Source organism: Orbicella faveolata, unplaced genomic scaffold, assembly GCF_042242905.1.
Source record: "Orbicella faveolata isolate gen_17 unplaced genomic scaffold, um_ofav_v1 contig_13, whole genome shotgun sequence".
NCBI lineage: Eukaryota > Metazoa > Cnidaria > Anthozoa > Scleractinia > Merulinidae > Orbicella > Orbicella faveolata.
Window position 1 is genome coordinate 8,549,287 of NW_028301540.1, and position 19,279 is coordinate 8,568,565.

Here is a 19,279-nt window from a genome sequence, read left to right on the forward strand (position 1 = left end):
TCCCACCAGCCAGAAGTCCTCTGACCACCCCCCTGGCTAGGAGATTGGCCCCTCACGCATGCACGTGGCGTGGACCACTCCAGCAGGGTGCCATGTCAACACGGAAGCCTCAAACAAGGTTAAACAACTGAGTAAAATTCCCAGAAACACAGTTAATATCAAGGCTATTTAACACTGAAAACTCAAAGTGTGGCTAGCTGGGGGTGTCAGTACAAGACACCCTCCCTTCCCCCTGCGTTTGACAGCTGGCCGCTAGCAAACCACCAGCAGATAGCCCAGTGCCTGGGCCATGTGCCCGGCCTGGCCTTGACGGAGCCCCCCTAGGTTTAAGGACGTCAGCTTAGCCTGGATTCGGGCCCTGCCCGAATCCAGGCGAAAACCTAGCGGGCATGTTTTTGTGAAATCGCTCAGATATGTTCATTGGCAAAAAAAGGTCTTTAGTATTTAAATCACGGGGTTTGACAGTCTCTAGTTTCTCCTGTTAAATCTACTATCAATTTCCCCAAAGGTTGGCATATAGACAACATAAGTTATTATTACTATAAAGCATTTTCCCGCGCTTTGGTTTATGAAATTGTTCCCTGGAAAACATGGGCAATGACATTTCCGGGACCCTAAAAATAAGAATTTTCTAGGAGATGCCCCCAAAACTTCCTGGCAGTTCGCCCTTCAGAACTTGATGACCTTTCTGTTTGGTGCGCGTACTTATTGAAAAATGCACGCTACGCCCCTGATTTTCTGACCAAAGATGCAATTTTCTTCAACGTTTTCCCCTTTGTTAAAGAACCGACTTTGTCCCTTCGAATTTCACTTCTGGGAGAACGTAATTTACCAGAACATCTAGATAACCTCTCGCTTGTTGCCGTGATCTAAATTCCCTAATATTCTTTCAAAACGGTATTTTTGAATAGTTACTTCGTGGCAACCTAAGTGCTTCGCCTTTGTTGAAGCCTTTCCTGACTCATGGTGGGTGGCACGAAGAGAAAATTGTACTGCAATGTTTTCGTAGGCTTGTAGTGAGTGTACGCGTTAAGGATAATTTTTTTTTTTTAATCTATTGCCTTTGTTAACACAAGTGTCCAGGAAACGTGACACAAAAATGTTACCTAGGGCTTACTAAAATAGATTGTTTTAGAATTTTACTTTTTTCTTCTTCTATTGTTATATTTTGCAAAACTGGGATACGGATTGTTTCCAAAATTTACCCAGGATTATGGATTATTCAGACACCCCCTAACAGGGCCTCTATTTAACAATTAGATTCTGAGCTCGAGATTTCTGAGGTGATAGGTGATGAGGCTGCAGCTTGAATCAACTATCGCCTCATAGAAATCGAGAGCGAATAATCTAATTGTTTTAGTAGAATTCTAACTGAAAGTTCCTTCAAATAGCCATATTCCAATTATTTCTGGTCTTACTATTAAACTTCAGGCTTTAGAGAATTCGCTCGGACTGAATTGTCAAATTGACATTTGCAGTTGTGCACGGGCGCTTATCAGTTTCTCTCAAAAATTTCGAGCTTTTTTAATTCAAGAAACCGTAAATGCCCTACTTTTAGTCTTCTCGGGAATTTGATTATCCATTTGTTGCTAAATATTCTTTCAAAACTTCGGAGAAACGAGAAAACGTTGCAATTTTGTCGACCACACCAAGCCACTGCATATTAATGGCTATTAGTGTACAATGGCTCAGCCAATCAGATTACAGCATTTGCATTAGTATACCAGTAGAATTCTACCAAAGTCATATAGAGATGCCGGTATTTCTTGGAAAGGGCTTTCCGTGACTTCCGTATACCGAGAAATCAGGATTTCTCTGATTATTATTTTTTTAATTTTATTTTATTTCACAGATCAAACGGATCCCATAGAAACCTGAACATTTGCTTAAATTGGTCCCAAACCTCCTTGGGATTTTGCCCATGTTGTCCCAGGAACTTTGAGATTTTTCTATATCTATGAATAGTTGATGTAGAATTATTTTCACTTGCCTGTGAATTATTTACCTACAATGTAAACATGTGGGTATAAAAAATAAAATTACTTAAATGACTGTTTTTTTGAGATCCCCGAAAGAAATCAATCGAAAATTCAACGGTATTAAATATTTGGGCCTTACTTGTTGATTTCCTCAACGAACAATGGTTTATCACCAAGGCTACCTACACGGAAATCGTCTTCATTCTTACTCTCATGACCAGCTGCAGCTTTTGCGACACGGACAATCAAAGCGCAGGATACAATGAGAGCTATTGAGCCGAACTTTACAAACTTCCCTGCCATAAGGCCGACAGCAAAATACTTCAAACTCCGACAAATTTGGTATCAAAACGCGTCACATTTAACGTAGCTTTGGAAAATAGCGGGCCTTTTAGAAAAACATCCTTACGTGACGAGAAATCATTGGAACTTAGTCTCCCTGATAGTCCAGAAATCGCTCGAATATTTTTTTCTGTAAAACAAACCAGAATCGGCATTGGCCGACCTTGATATTTTTCTGATTCCCCCGAAATGGGATTTCATTGATGCTCAATACCTTAAACTTTGCTATTGTATGTGACCTTTTTCGCTTTTCTGCGTTTTACTGTACAAACGAAGGCAAAATTCAAAAAATGAATAATTTTAAAGAGGTCTAAGTTATCCCACGTGACGCAGATCAAATTTCTTGACCTTTTGTTCAACGTGACTTTGATATGAACGCTTACACGCCATTACATTAAAAGTCACTTGCGGATATTTGTTGAGATATTCTACTATAGCTACGATAGTGGTATTCTTTACTTTTTGTACACGGCTGATTTAGTTTAAATGCTATCAGAAACTTTGTACCGATTTCTCACACGTTAAAGTAGCTTTCTTTAATTTACAATACATTGCAGTATATTACATGTACTTAACATTACATAACGCTACAGTGCATTACATAACTAACCTTACATTAACTTTTTCATTTTCTTTTTTTTGTGCTATGGCTACCTACACTAGGCATTATTTAAAATACATTGAATAGTTATTATACACTATGTGACTATTTTTTTTTTTTTTTTTTTTGCTTGCTATAGGTACAAGTGGTGCTGAAAAATAATTTCTTTATTTTGCACATTCCTGTTTTTAGGAAATAGGAGAGAAATACTTTATCAACTAAAGAAGGAGCGCTCTCTAGGTCCTGTTTAGTTAGAGGAATTTTCAAACATGTATCTTTGTTGTACCGCATCTATAAAATCGCGAAGAGAAATGGGCTTGTTGTTTTTGCTATAGATATAGTAGCGCATGAATAGTGTTGTGCAATTAATTTCTTTATGACGCTATTTCCGGGCGAACCAGTGATAATGCCGAATAACAGCTCCTCAGTAGTTGGAGAGATTTGAGCGTTATTTGTTTTATTGAACCAAAGTGTTACTTTTTAAATGAATTACTTAGTGAAGGAGCAGTAAATGAGGGTATCGTTGATGGAGTCCTTTCCACCGCAGAAACAACATTCATCGTCCGGTTAATCCCATATTTGAATAGTTCTCCCTTTGTCGCTACAATTCTATGAATAAACTTAAACTGAAATTCTCTTAGCTTTGTTTCCTTGCAAACTGTTCTCAGAGACTTAAAAATCTTTCCCCAGTGATCTTCATTTAAAGACAGGTTTTCACTCCATCTTTTGGGACCAGTGTGGCCCCCAGTGCGTCCCCCAGTGTGAGTTTTGTCAATGAGCAGTTGTTAGAAGTCTGGTGATTTCACTTTGTCCAGGTTGATTCGTACTTCTTACTTGACATATGATAATTTGGACATAATCGTTTCGTTCAATTTCCTAAATTTGTCGAAAGTATCTGACCGCCGATCATTTGAAAGCCGTGACCGGTAGTCGACCTAAATAAGAGCCAAGTCACGTTCACAAACCATGATCTTTTTCTCTGAGACTAGGGTAAACCAACCGTTAGAATTGCGATATATAAAGCTCTTCTGGATCGCTGACAGTTCTCAATCGTCAGAAGATAGTTTGAACTAGATGTGGTCTTTCGATTCCTTATAAAATTTGAGAAAAATGTCAGACTGCTGGTCATTTATAGTGATTTGAAAACCTTGACAGGCCGCCGGTCATTTAACCACAGCGTTTAATTTAACATTTCAGCAGTTCGTGTTCCAATTTGGTAAAAAATACGGGCATGCTAAAAACCAATCAGATTCAAGGATTTTGTTATAGTTATGATTTAACACAATGAATTAACCGCTCCCCCCTTCTCGCCAAGCTTTAAGATTAATTTCATTTCATGCTGCTTGCGGCTAATGTTACTGCCAGAGCACTGTTTCTAGCCGCAGACCATGATGTCACCCAGAGAGTGGGAGGCGGAGTTGAAATACGGGAAATTCTCGCGATCGTTTCCGAATGCTGCGGAGGGGCTCACTGAAACGTTCCCGTGGTCGCCTTCCAGTCTCTACGATGTATAGAGAATTGCAGCGACGACAAGAAATGCAATACACAACATTCTCAGACTGACAGGTAAAGTGGTCACGAATGTTGTGTGCGCTCTTAAGGCCTTGCAGAAAAGTCTGAAAAGTTATGCGCTTGAACGTCTGACATCGAGGCCTTCGGCAGGGCAATAAACCGGCATCAGTGGGAGACGGTGAGGCATCAGCGGAGTGTACGAGGATATCACCGAGGTTTCGCTCACGCCGATATGATACCAGCGGAGATTCGGGGAAAATCCTGCGTGCCTCGGGATCGGAGGACAAGATGTTGAAATTGTAAAGCATGATCCGCCTGGTGCCGCAGTTGAATGGATTATCGCGTAGCTTCAGCGCGCGAAGCGTGCCAGCGAAGCACCATCGGAAAAGAAAATTGGTAACTCCATCAAGCCGTGAAAATTTGGTTATGACGTCAGCGTACGAGCGAGCGAACGTCCGTCCGTCCGTACAGACTCTGGGGAAGGGGGAGGGGCGTCTCGCGGTAACCCTCGCGGAGAAGCTAGGTTTTCTTAGCGGAATTTTTCAGAAATCAGAAAAAAAAACTTATTTCTATTTGTTATGTCAACAAACGATCGGAGAGGTTAACCTAATGTTTTCAAGATAGGGTTTAACTGAAGCAGAACGTGAAAGAGAATGGCAGAGAGTAAGGATTAACAGCCAAAGAAATGGCCAAGAAGATCGCGAAAGAGCGGGCCCGGGCTAGAAAGGAGGCGTGATGGCACTGAGCTATGCTGTAAATTTGATCGAGTCAGGGCTAGAGAGGAAATGAAATAATACTGAGCAATGCTGTAAGGCAGAGCAAACGAGGGGTATAGAAAAGAGCTGAAATACCCGAAAAATTGATTCAGAAGACTACAGAACTTCGCGCGTCAAGATGTGTAGCCGTGCAAGAAGTCACATGACTTCATCAGGTGATCAACAAGAGAAATCAAACGTGTTTCGCGTGTTTAGAGGAAAAAGCACAGTGAGAAAAAGTGGTTGATTCGTCGATCTATCGAAAAGATTAGTTCAGTCCAGTCTTCAAAAATTGTCTGCCAAGTTGCGGCATACGACTTTGTTACATAAAAACTTTCGCGTTTTCCATAAAAATTATCTAGTTGCTTCGGCGAGATAAGCTTATAAGTTAAGCTTATATCGTCAATGAGTTTTATAAACCTACGAGCCAGCGAGCCATGCGAGCCAAGGGGCGAGCCATGCGAGCCACAGTACAAATGTTAAGAATTTTTATGTTACATTTATATTCGCATGAGAACAAGAGCAAGAGCAACGGAACAAGATGAATAAGATCGCAATACATGTATTAAATTCTTGCAGCGACTACACAAACCGTCACCAAGACGTTTTTTGAATCGGCCAATCAGAAGCCAAGCTGAAAAAATCAAATCGCTACAAATGCCTCACAATGCACGGAAAGCCGATAAGGGTACCACAACTGTCATAATGAACAGAACACATAAATTCGACGAGAGTGAAGTCCAACTTGATGATATACATACCGACCCTTCGACAAACCTATGGTTGACACCACGGCCAAAAAAGTTCATCGATTGATTCGATCACTACTTCAAGAAGGCCACATAGACGAAATGACGGCCTAATGGCTCTCCCTTACGCCCACAAACCGACACCTGTCGGTAGACCTATTATATCAGGGTGTGACGGCCCTACAGAAAGAATCTCATCTTTTGTTGACCACCTTCTTCAGCCGATAGCACAAAGACAAGCCTCGTATCTTAAAGATACAGCAGACTTTCTTAACTTCATTGAGAAGACTAAACTGCCTAAGAACACCATTCTTGTCTCAATAGACGTCACCAGCCTCTAAACAAACATACCACAGGAAGAGTGTATTACCACAGTATGCGAAGCATACGAAGAGTTTTATCACGAGAACCCTCCAATTCCTAGGTATTTAAGAGAAATGCTCACTCTGATTTTACAAGAAAACTCGTTCCAATTCAGTGGAAAAGATTACCTCCAAACTCATGGAACAGACATGAGAACGAAAATGGCCGTAGCTTTTGCTAACATATTTATGGCCAAAATAGAAACAGAAATACTCAGACAAAGCAACACGAAACCCATCTTTTGGAGAAGATTTATCGATGACGTCATATCTATGTGGAACACAAATTAAGACAAAATAAGAGATTTCCTTCTAACGGCAAACAGTTTTCACCCAACGATCAAATTCACGGCTGAAATCTCAGAAACAGAAACTACGTTCTACGTTCTACACATAACAAAAATATGAAACAAGGAAAAAAATTCGTCCAACTCAGGGCAGCCATTACTATGACGCAAGCACGATGTTCAGATGTTCAGAGCATTTTTCATATTTGACGCACTAACAATAGTTCTGGCAACCGAAGCGAGATTAGGACTTTTTCTGGGAATATTTCAATTTTAGGCACTTTTGTAGATAAATTTAAAATTAATTTCCCAGGGAAAGAGAGAGTACCCTAGGAGCGAGGTTGTACCGTTTACACTCGTCCCCAGGGTCATCTCCGCTTTCAAGATGGCGAGCGGACGGTTTGTAGCGGTAGTTTAATTTAGTGATAGTCGGGCGCTAGATGTTTCTTGGTGAAATGATCGACGACCTCCCAGACCGATCGAAGAAAAAAAAAAATACTCGCAAAAATGGCTTGCGTGGCTCGCATGGCTCGCATGGCTCGCACCGTGGCTCGCATGGCTCGCTGGCTCGCAGATTTAGCAGACCCATCTTCAATAGGAGTTTTAAAGTCTTCCTGATTACCTGATTTGGAACCATACGGGGAGACATTTGATAAATTTCAAACAATAAGACTAGAGTCTTTGTTGAATATAAAGTTGCACATTGTAAACAAATAAGCTTAGTTCTCTGTCGGTTTTCGCCGTATACCGATAACCTCACGTCTAAAAGTAATAAAACTGTATTTGTAAATACTGCCAGACGAGTTTTGAAGTTTTCTTTGTGTTAGTAAGGACAGCCGCTTCGTAGACTGCTATAATTTCTTCTTGTTTACCATTGGAAGACGGAAAACCATTGATTTGCTATCTTTGACAGCTTTTGACGCTCGTTTGTTGTCACGCATACTGCGTTTACAAATTATGGAGCCTTCCTCATTTTGTTTGTTTAATTTGTTGGGTTTTGCGAAATGCTTGGCTGAATTTCTTCTAAGGTTATTGGTAAAAGACTGCTAAAGCTACGGCCGAAAAAGGACTGCAAAGTCGTCGGCAAAATTATATTCAAATTACGCTTCAGTACGAATAATTATTAAACTTGAACACTGTAAGTCTTTGAGATTTTGGACGTTTTCCGCCTTCTAAATGCATTTCTTGGCTTTAACTGGAATGACAATCAATTTTAAACGAATTTTCTGAAACATTTCTGCCGGGAGGATGGAGGGGGAACACCTGGAAAAATTGGGCGGGGGTGTGCGGCCCGCTTCCCAAAACCCTTACCCTATTTACGACGGAAATCTGCGATAATCCCACCCCAGTTATGACCTGACCATAAATTCGAAACCCTATTTATGACCGGGTAACCCGAAAACACTGACCCCCGGTCCGCGGACCCCCACTACGGACCGGGTCTGCGGACTACCTATGGACCGGTCCACGGACTACCCCTACGGACCCCCTATACAGACCACCTCCCAAAATAGAATGAAAATAAGAAACAGATATTTCACTTAAGGGTTGTCTAATAGATTACTTGTGTCGGCAAAATTTCCAACGTTACAGTGTGCAAATGTAACATTCTTGGGTTCAGGCTCCGGCGCAAGATATATCATTACAAATTGCCATTTTCTTTACCGTGGCCATACAGTATATGAAAGCCTGGGAAGCCTCCAGGACGCCTCCGGGAAGCCTCCGGGAAGCCTCGAAATTTGTGCTCTTTCCTCTCTGCCATTTTGTACAGCCTATTCTCGCGTAGATTCGTGAAGTCGTTACAGGCTTCATAATTTGCTTAGCGGAATTACAGATACAAATAAGCTTAAACCGCCTATTTGAACCTAAAAAAACACCTCCCATAGCCCGATTGAGCCACAAATGAAAGTTAAAAACTTTCCTTCTTTTTGCCGTCGGCATCTCCTTACGCTTTTAGGCATTTTTGTTTTTTTTTTTGGGGGGGGGGGGGGAGGGGGGCGTGTTAATTTCATTTGCACAGTGTAACACTCGAAATTTCGCCGATATGAGTTATCTATTAGACAACCCATTAATGAAATATTTTTTTCTCATTTTATTCTATTTTGGGGGGTGGTCCGTAGAGGGGTCCGTAGGGGTAGTCCGTGGACCGGTCCATGGGTAGTCCACGGACCCGGTCCCTAGTGGGGGTCCGCGGACCGGGCGTCAGTGTTTTCGGGTTACCCTTTATGACCTGACCCTTAAATCAAAACCCTGTTTCAGACCTACGTTACAATTAGTTCCCTAGTTCAGACCAATGTTAAATTACCGTAAGAATAATTTGTGAAGGGCTTTTGTTGATTTTCTTTTCGACAATGACGAAAAGTAGCTTCTTCGTAAAAACATACCCATATCAAGGCTAGAGTGCAAAATCCATGCTCTATTTATGACCAAAAATGGCCAAAATCAGCTAAAATCGATTCCCTATTTGACCAAAACGGCTGAAAAACCACACCCTTTGGGGCTGCACATACCTATATAGCCCATATAACGGAGTACCCCCCGCTCCGGGCATTTCTGTCATCCTTCGTTTGATTCAGATGTAGGGATATGCCTATCATGTTTATGTAGTTTTCCTCGGTTTTGTTGTTGTTGAAATGTTCAGTGGGTGATTAGTATTGCACTAGGCTGATGCAGCAAGTATGGAATAGAATTAACCAAAATACTAAATCCATACTCTTCTGAAACCTGGTAAATTGCTAATAGTACCTCCATATCCCCTTTTGTACATGAACATGAACTATTTCTTCTGCATCAATCAGTGACCCTGCATGCAAAGAAAGCTCTGCACTGAGTTTGATTACATTGGTGCTTCTGCATTTGGTTGGGGATACACGGTCCCTATTTTTTCAAGTTTTGGGGGGTTCATGTGTTCAGCTTTGGTGCATGTAGGATATATTTTTTATCCATTTAGCTGTAATGTTACTGATGTGTTTATTAAACATATGGCTCAGCTGACCAAATGGACATACATGTATACATCACACCCTCCGAGTGTGTTCAATTGTCTGCATGTAGTGAAGGCAAGTATAACTTACTTATAGCTTACTTATTAATTTTTGACATAATTTAGTGTCAAATTTTATAATTAATGGAGTCACCCAGTAGTTAACAGTCCCTGTAATCCACAATCTTAGTGTAGGAAAAAATAAAACACATCAATTATTGAAGTTGAATTATAAAGTTATTATTGGAAGCCTACATATAAATATTCATTAACAAAGTGTTATTTTTACCATTTATGTCAGAGGAATTTTGTTATTGTGAATGTTGCAATTTTGCAGTAGGGAATGGACCTCATTATATTCCTGTATGCTGTTCTTAATACTGTACAGCTGTCATACCTTTAACTGTATCTTTTTACAGTCACTTTTGGGAAGTGTCCTAAGGCTATGTAGAATTGCAGTAATTTTCAAAAGGTAGTATTAGTATTAGTATTAGGTAGTATATTTTATGAAAAAAACTGAAATGTTGATAGATGAACAGCATAAAGGCAAATAGCAATGCATGATTATGCTATAAAATACATGCACAAATTCACGCCACCACTGAGTCAATTGTAAACATTGTAACATATAGATTTAGCCAAGCCTAAAAGTGGAGCTCCTGGGCTGGTTTGCTCAAAGCCCGATCAAGCTAACACAGGATAAGCAAAAATTTTGATTTGAGTTTTTGAGGTTTTCTGTTTGTAATGTCTGGCCTTCTGTTTTGAGTTTCAATAATCTCAAACTACATAAAACATAAGCAGTGAAAAACTGATTAACAAGTTAACCTAGCTTGAGCCCATGATCTAATCGAAAACTGGTACTTGGTCAGTGGTCAACTTTCAAACAAACATGTCACCTTGATGAGCTCTAAACTTGAGCCCATGATACTGTCACATGATACTGGTCAGTGGATACCTTGTTTTGACAGCTGTCAATTGACCATAACATGGATGTCCAAAATCATAAATTATGTGTGATTAAATCAAGGCTACATGACTTGCTATTAGCTGGAGTATGGCCGCCATGTTCCGCGTCATTGGCATCGTTGGGCGCAAGCACCACAATCCACACCACTAGCCATGTTGACCATGAAAAAAGAGTTGTATGGTTTTCTATTTCTATGCATGCATGTGGTTCTGTTTCTATAGTTATGGGGCTCCGCTTGGTGGCAGCTGCCAGGAGCTCCGCTATGAAGGTGGCTGTATCATAAATTGTTTCAGAAAAAATGGAAGTAAGGAATAAGTTCGTGGTTTAAGGTTATCATATACCTTTAGAGGTGTTTTGCATCCAAGAGAAGTAATGCTTCTGTTTTATACTGTACTGTAGATACCTAAACCCCTATATCAAATTAAAGCTTATAGAGCTGGTTGTCAAACAAGACCAAGAATTTCGAAATAAAATGAACTGTCCAATTATCCAGGCCCCCTATTGGGAGCATCCAAATCACCTTTAGAAAGCTACAGGTCAATACAATTTTTTTGCTAATTTAATTTGTCACTCAGGTTCCAGCTGAATGTGTCTGAATTTTGCCATATTCAATTCCAGTGAAAAGTTACCGAACATTTTTGAAATCGGATTTAAAAAAATATATGGAGTGATTGTACAAAAATCCCTCTTGGGAAAAAAAAAATATTTAAAAAAAAATATATTCTCTGACTGTTTTTATTGTTTACATGTCAAATTAGCTACATCGCTTAGATGCAAGACACTTCAAAAGGCATATGTTAACCCTGAAGACACAGCATTTACAACAGAGTGATTCTGAACTATATCCTTATTCTAGATGTAGATTAAACAATTATATCAATATCACCCAAGACTGCATAACCTTCATGACCTAAAGGCAAAGTCAAGATCAGATCTACTGACTGTTTTTTTTAAAAACGGAAGCTTGGGATTGCATAATGCCAGATATGCATGTTTGCCAAAATGACTAGACATCCCAATTTGTGTAGAGTTTTTTTCTTTAACCAGCACATTCAATAAAGTCTAAAGAATGCAAACAGTTTTAAGACCTAAATGGAAGATCAGGAAGTCTATAATTAGCTGGACCAAGACAATAAGCATCAATTGAGAAGATGCTGCAAAAGTGTTACTTTTTTCTTTTCAGTCCTGACTAAAGTGCCATCATGTTCAAGATCATATATTTCATGAAAAGGTTGCAAGGATAATATTTGAAATAATTTTCTTACATGTAATTGGCCTATTGCAATAGTGGATGACATCGCCTCAGCAAAGAAAGGAAGATCTTCCAGTGTCATTTGTTGATTGCGATTATAAAAAGTAAGAGAGATACCAAATTTACATACTCCAGAACTGCTGATTAAGCTTTGACAATCCTACCTGCAAGACAACAAAAAAGGCTCGCATGAACTCTTTAGATCACATGAAATACATCAAATGAATGGTTCTTGATCCTTCTCAAACAGCACTCAACAATTAATGATACAAGATGCAACTATGGCACTGATAAACATGATGCATGCGCTGATTTTTCATGAGAGCATATACATTGCTGATGAAAACTTTAAATAAGCATAAAAGCAAATGACTTTCAATTAGCTAAATTTGGAAAAAAAGTAGACAGAGTTCTAGAGCTGGTATTCTTCATTTGCACTATCACACAATAAAAAAATTAATTCGAATTAACCATTCAGTGGATAAATTCAAAACATTGTGACGTTATAGGCGATAAATAAAGAAGACACTTCCAGGTTTTAGCTCTACAGGCTGTGCATTTTCCCAAGCTTCAGATATTTGTCAAAATATTTTAGCATTAACGTCTCAATATTGATTTTATTTCAAACAAATTAGAACCTAGTAGTTCACTAAATAGCTTAATTATTTAAGTACCTGTATTGCCTGTAAGGCTTATCAGCCGAGGGAAAACAGCAACTCCTTCTACATGTACATGAAGGAATTGTTTGACTCAAGAAAAATAACTTTTAGCTTCTGAACTTATTAGCTTGCAAAGAAAGTTGTGTCTGATAGCACAAAGCCTAGCAGTTCCTTGAGAAATATTTTGAGGAAATCAAATTACACAAGTACTGTGAGAGATGAAATTTTGGGGGGCTAGGGAGAATGACTTTTAGGCAAGTATGGTATAATTACAGCTTGCAGAGAGGATAGGCCAAAAAATTGGTTTTCATTTCTTCGCACCCTGCTGATGCTTACTTTGGGAGATAGTGCAAACCATTCCAGCAGGAGTGAAGAGATCTAATTGTATCTTGAAGTAAGAGACAAAAATCTCCAACTTTACACAAGGGTATACTATTAACTTTTGATATTTTGGGGGGAGATATGGTAGAGATTAGGAACTGAGTATAACCAATAAAGGATATAATGATTAATTAAAATGCTGTCTTTCTGCTTAAGAAGGTGGCAAGGAATAAGAATGTCATCAAGCAGAGGAGACAGTTTTTTGTTACATGATCAAAATTTCCATTACATTTAAAATGCATGCTCTTTTGTCAATGATCAAACCTAGAGGTAGATACAGAAAATTCAGAAAGAGGGAGCCAAATTTTTTTTTTTAGCAAGAACACAACTTCTCCCACTTCATATGGATATACTAAATATAGTGGGTGACGCCTTAGAATGTCTGAAAAATTAACTACCCTGAAAATTGAAGACCAAACAGATTTAAGTAAATGGTGTTGCTTGAAGTACAAACAGCCCTATACATTTTAAGCTTGCTTTGCAAGAGGAGAGGAGTGATGTGAGTAAACAAAATCTTTTATGTTCCACTTTCTGGTTGTGACTCCTGCAAGTCAAAACTACATAACACAGAAATACCACAAACAGCTTACCTGTTAGGGGTTCAAGCAAAGTTTCCCAATTATGTATTTGTAAAACACAGGAAACGCTATTTTACAAAGAAATACTTATTACAGTCAAACTCACAAAACCGTGAAAGCCTAAAATATGTCTGGAATGTTTATTGTGTAATAACCATTCACGAGTGAGATCTTCAACCACAGAAACCACAGAGCATGGATGTATTGCATTGGTCACGGAACATTAAATACTGCATAGTTTTGGTTTTTGCTTCGTCCTAAGATACACCTTCTGTCTTTATATATTAATGAAAGTCTAAATTTTGTATCAAGGACCATATCCAGTATTAAGTTTGTGGGATTATCATTTTGGAAAACAAGAATTCCGCTGAAGCATACAGTTACTCGAGCAAAGCGATGGTTAATTTGACACAGCTATAAATAGGGATGAGTAAAAATTTAAAATTCTGGTGGTTTCACTAACCTTGGGATCATCTTTGGTTAAACTAGCGACTCAAATTATTTTAGCAAATAATTACAATCCCCTGGGCCGGGTGGTTCGGTGATCTAAACACCCTGAAAAGATTGACCATGATAAATGGAAATGTTTGCTAATTTTGATATTAGTTGAGGCAATCAGTAAACACCTCAATTTTCCACTGGTCCTTTCCAAATAAATTTGCACTTGATTCACGTATTTACAAAATATAATGGAAGACTTCCATTTTCATCAATGCCACTCATCGCTTTTCGTCGTTATCAAAATTATCATACCTGTAATGAAACGAAGTAATGAAAGTTATTTGGATTGTTTGCACTTGAGTGTTTCAATGGCCGCCAGTCGTGTCAGCCCAGCACATTGGTTTGTGAAAACAGTTTTCTCTCGTTAAAAATATCCCAAACCCTCTTTGCTAGTGTTTAAATGGTCTGTAACAGCAATTATCTCATTTCTTGTATAACTGAAATAGAGGATTTATTTTGAGACCGGTCACCAAACAAATTTGTTCCAACATTTAAGTACATTGCATATGGGAGTAGACTCTTTTTCCTTTATGTTCTAAAGATACTAATTTATGCAATGCATCATTTACTCTGTACTGATGGCACTAGGGGTGGCGAATGGTCCTTCAAAAACCATTAGTCTCGCAACATTTTTGCCAAATTTCACAGGTCTCGCAGTCTTGTTTTTTAGCTGTTATGTGTGTCTCGCAGTCTTGATTTTTCTCACAAAGCTGTCTTGCAGTCTCGATTTTTGTTCAAGGCTAAGAAAGTCGCGAATGGTTCTGAAACTTGGAGGCTGACCAAGGGATTGGAGCAGAAGTTGCAAGTGTTTATCAATAAGAGCCTGAGGAACATCTTGCAGATTTGGTGGCCTAGAAAAATCAGCAACAAGGACCTTTGGAGTCAAACAGGGCAACGACCGATAGAGGAAGAGATAAGACAGAGAGCTTGGGGCTGGATCGGCCACACACTGAGGAAACCAGATGGACACGTAGTCAAGAGGGCACTAGAGTGGAACCCACAGGGGAAGCGAAAGAGAGGGAGACCCCAAAACAGCTGGAGGCGCACGAGAATGGCAGAGTTGGCGGCGAAGCATGTTACGTGGAATGAGGCAAAAGGCACTGCACAAAATAGGGTTAGGTGGCGCGCGCTAGTTGAGGACCTATGTTCCACTTAGGAACGAAGAGGATTAAGTAAGTAAGGAAGAAAGTCGTGAAGTACTGATTTGTTTATTTTCTTTTTTAGTAAAGTTAAATGACATCACAACATCTTAGAACCTGAACGTCTTGAGTTCGCATTTCAAACACTTTAAAGTCGCGGTCTCGCAATTGAAGAAATTGAAATGTTTCGGGCGCGCAAAGAAAAACGCTAATCTCGTCGTCTCACAAAGTCTCGCATTTACCATTCGCCACCCCTGGCACTGCTTACAAGATTCCAACAGTTTAGGTGTTCTATATATTTTAATGATTCTGTGGTTATTTTATGAAAGGGCTATGGGAATGACTGTACAATCGAATATTCTTTGATGGGCTATGTAATTTAGTAATGTACAAAGATATGTTCAGGTTTCACTTCCACTGTGCTGGCAATCAAATTGAAAATCGTCAGTGTAAAACGCATACTGTGAACTGCAGACCTGGGTAAAATGCAGACTGCAGACTACAGACGTCATAAGTATATATCGTTTTATAATAATAGTATCAGGCGCTGATCTTAAACATGATTATTCAGGCTAATTGTAGTGAAAGGCTGCACTCCGGTCAGGCTGAATCACGCTCCAGTTAGACTGAATATCACTCCAGTTAGACTGAATATCACTCCAGTTAGCCTGGATATCACTCAGGTTAGCCTAAATAATGCTCCAGTTAGCCTGTTTACTGTTAGGTCTCAATGGTGCAAATGGTAACATCATTCAGTTAAAAAGTCAAAACTCTGTAGTCTGCATTTTACTCTCAGTCTGCACTTTAGTCTGTAGAGAAAAATTATTATTATTTTTGTTGCAAAATATATGTTTTGGTTGACAAAATCATCTGTTTGCAGTCAAACAGTGTCTGAACCCTAGAGCCAAGTTCAACTATAGTTTTCTGATATACCATTGGTTGTAAATACACGTCAGGATTCAACCTCTTTTGTTTTCACTTGAACCATATTGTTGTGATCATAAACTTAAGTTTTTCAATTTTTGCTCAGATTTGACAGAATATACACATGGAAGACCTTGATGCAAGCCAACAAATTCCAAAAGTATTCTCTTAAATGAGTCTGACAGATAAGAATGGCTCAGTACATATGTCTTTACCTTGAGGGCCTTGAATACAGCTGTACATGGTTCGAACACAATCAAGACACAACTGGCATCTGTACTGGCGAACACTTAACTTAAGTGTAAAATGTGTTGCCCATGGTGTAATTTTCAGTCCAGAACTATTGTACTGTAGAACTGTTCTCTATTAAATATTTTTGTAACAGTTTGTTTACAAATAGTAAAAAGCGTCGGTGGTCCTCCTTACAAACTGCCAATGAAAATGCTACTTAGAATCTCACCTTACGTTGCCCTACAGGAAATGAATATATTCACTGTTTTTCCTCAAAGTGATTACATGTAACTGGAGTTTTGATTCTCAAATTCATCTCTTGACTTTAGAGAGTTTTAAATACACAAGTTTTGAATATATCTGGTGGGAACACAATAAGCATGTCAACTAACCTTACTAATTATAAATAGCCAAGTTTATTTAAGCATGAACTGCAAGATTTATGTTGAGGTCTTGCGTCACATGGAGAGGATGCTTTGTTATGAGTGAAAGTTGTTGTAACAGACCTCAAAAACCTATGAACACTTTGATCTATTTGAGGATCAAAGTGTTGCCCTCAAATCAGGTCTCCTTGTAGATCATGTGTAAGGCTTACTGCCATTTGCTAACTTGGTGCTATGAGAATCATGGGCATACACAACAAGTCTCTTCTCGTAGAGTATGTTCATTCTTTATTTTTAGCACACCATGAAAACCGAAAGTAACACCACTGGTGTTGCACCAAGATGGGCTCAACATGCCAACTTCCAAGTGATGGCTGAAAAAAGCAGTTTTTGTTGTGTACAATATCCAAATAAAAAAGTGGACCATTTTACCGAAACGCTGTGTATGCTCACTGGCTCTTGTCCATGGCTTACACGAATACATTGGGCAACACAGTTTGCAACAATATTTGTTATCCAACCAATATCTCAGTTGATAAGTCACTACAGACTCAATCAGACTGGTCAAGGCAAGGAATAATAAGTAACTGACACATCGGATCTGTTCATTCTCACAGATACAGTACATGTACACACAAATTATATCGGTTAAAAAATTACAATTAAACAAAAATCGTGTTACTGTTATATAAACTTGCACGGGTTATAGGCGACTTTATTTGTACTTCTATATCTCTATTGAACAACTGCCACCACAATATCATCATGTACATGTACAATATACACATATTTCAAGTAGGTGTTCTATAAGTCCAAACATTGTCATTAAACTCGCTTACCGTACGGATAGTTAAGTTAAGTTATTCGAAATTTTGCCAACGGTTATCAGAAAAACTTCGCCAGCGAAAGGTCTCAGATGAAACGAAATTGAAAACGTGTGTGTGACGTTGAAACTAAACACCGATCGCATGATACTGCGTAAGAGATTTCTCTGTGGCACTGATGTAAGCTTAAATTATCTATTTGGGATTTCTTTGCGACATGTTCCGTTCGTTCCACCTAGTACAAAACCATCACAAACAACACGGTGTAATTTAAGGCTACAAAATCTAAGTTGTTATGTGTCCAAACCCGTCCGTTTGTCACAAAAAAGCCTTATACCGAAGCGAACAGATCGAACCTTCGTGATCAATTGATATTGAATTCCTTTGAAGACATACAACACATTTGAGCGTATGTTATCTTCAATCTAACTCACCAACAGGCTGACTTTTCCCCTCTGAAACCTGTAGAAGGCACAGCTGTATCAAACATAGTGTTAACACGAGGAAAGCGGTAGATGTATTCCTTGAACGAGGCATGATAACTCCGAAACGTACAGCTCTTTCATCAACTTTCCGCTACTCATCTACATGTGCACTCTGGGATGGAATGACGTCATTAGGTCTCGATGCTCGTGACGTCCACTTCCGCAGGATGAAATATAGAGAGGATATTGCACGGTGGCGAGAAGATATGAATTTTATGTTCGAGTGGCAAGAACAATATCTCACGAGTGAGCGAAGCGAACGACGTGTAATGTTCTTTTTATTATATGGAGAAACCAATTCAACCAAAGCAAAAGGCGGGAATCGTGAGGTCATTGAACGATACGACACTCACAAAGGTGACATACGGAAAACACGCCACTCGGGTCCCGGATGAAGTGGCGTATGGAATCTACGAGTGGTTTAGTTCCCAGTAAAACACTCTTCTCCATATAATAAGATTGGTTATAAATAAACTAGTAAAAGATTTCTCTCGTGATTGAGGTGAAATCTCGATATCCACTCAACCTCTTGTAATGACTATTTATTTTGTTCAATTTGTTTTTATTTTATTTGCAGTTTTTTTTTTCGCTGTCGATACGATACAAATCGCACAATGTTAACAACTATTAACTATCATTATTACGTGAAAAGACCTCACAAATACTCTGTTGCTTTTAACCCGAAGAGACTATGATCATAGTCTTGTTGTAACTCAGTAAACGTTAACATAGACGGCTCAGGTGGGAGGAGAAACAGGAAGAAAAACGAATACGTTCGATTTCTAACGTTTCGGGAAAATCAATTGATAAAAACAAGGAAATCGAAAGTCCCCTGAGGGCTTGCAACGAGGCAGAAAATCTAGAGAGTTCCAGCTCTGCTGAGGGCAGACCGGAAGTAAATGTCTGCATGACTAATTCAACTCTTTGCCTGATCGTGTTGAACTTGGCTTCCCAGTGGCGTGATTCAATAATCATGATCGGTCTGACAAGGGAGTAAAATTATCGTTTTCCGAGAAACAGAAGAGGATCACGTGGTATACAGAGATGCCAGCATTTCTCGGAAATGAAAGGCTTTCAGCCGTATACCGAGACATCAGGGTTTCTCTGAACCTTGTTTCTTTGAATTTTGTTTTCTTTGTGTAAAAATAGTGACGCATGTTTGATTTAAAATCTTTCTGATAAAAGCAACTTATAAAAGGGAGTTCTGAAAGGTTCTGGACCTATGAAAATGGGATGCCGGGCTAATTTTGTTGTGGAAACTTCGCCACTGGACGCTTTGTTGTCAATTTAACACGTCAGCAGTTCGTGCTGCAATTTGGCAACAAAAATAAAAAATAAAAATAAAAAATCAGATTCAAAGATTTTTGTATAGTTATGATTAACAA

At 39.1% G+C, this 19,279-nt stretch overlaps 1 protein-coding gene and 1 long non-coding RNA gene across 2 annotated transcripts in view; one reads left to right on the forward strand and one right to left on the reverse strand.

Moving 5' to 3' along the window:
- LOC110052891 (sacsin-like) overlaps window positions 1–19,279 on the forward strand; it is a 69,024-nt gene that overhangs the window by 23,605 nt on the left and 26,140 nt on the right. The window lies entirely within an intron of this gene.
- Window positions 2,943–18,386, reverse strand: LOC149114861 (uncharacterized). Its single transcript, XR_016206205.1, has 2 exons — window positions 17,844–18,386; window positions 2,943–11,953 (listed from the first exon to the last, which is right to left on the reverse strand). It is a non-coding gene; the product is annotated as an uncharacterized LOC149114861 (long non-coding RNA).